Source organism: Corvus brachyrhynchos, unplaced genomic scaffold (assembly GCF_000691975.1).
Source record: "Corvus brachyrhynchos isolate BGI_N302 unplaced genomic scaffold, ASM69197v1 scaffold340, whole genome shotgun sequence".
NCBI classification, from domain to species: Eukaryota; Metazoa; Chordata; class Aves; order Passeriformes; family Corvidae; genus Corvus; species Corvus brachyrhynchos.
In genome coordinates this window covers 2130992-2131468 of record NW_008235987.1, presented here as the reverse complement: position 1 = coordinate 2131468, position 477 = coordinate 2130992, and positions in this window count along the sequence as shown.

Here is a 477-nt window from a genome sequence, read left to right as displayed (position 1 = left end):
CCCTCCTCCCACTAATCCAGGGCGGCACAACAGCACAAGTGAGAAATGCTCTCACTTTCGGAGCACAGAGCAGCAAAAAGCTTCGGGATTTGGACAGGGAAAGCTTTTATATTGGCTCAGGCAATAAATATGGAAAGGAGAATGGATTTGCTCTGCCAGAGGACAGGAGAGGTGACCTGCATCAGCCTTTCCCTCCCTGCTCTCATGGGCACTCAGAACGCGGTGAATTTTCCCTCTTTTTCTCACTCCAGCCCTCCCAAATGGGCTCCAGGAACAGGGAATAAATGGAATTAGTGGTTTGTAGGGCTCTAGGTTGTGGTGCTGTTTGATTTTAAGTGCTTTCACGCAGGAATCCAACGCATGGCCGTGTTTTCCAGAAGAGAAAACCTTTTGGAATGTTTTGAGGGTCTGGGTGCAGTTTTTTTGTGCATTTGGACTTCACAGGTGTCAGGAGAAGCCAAGTGGAAGCTCCTCCTG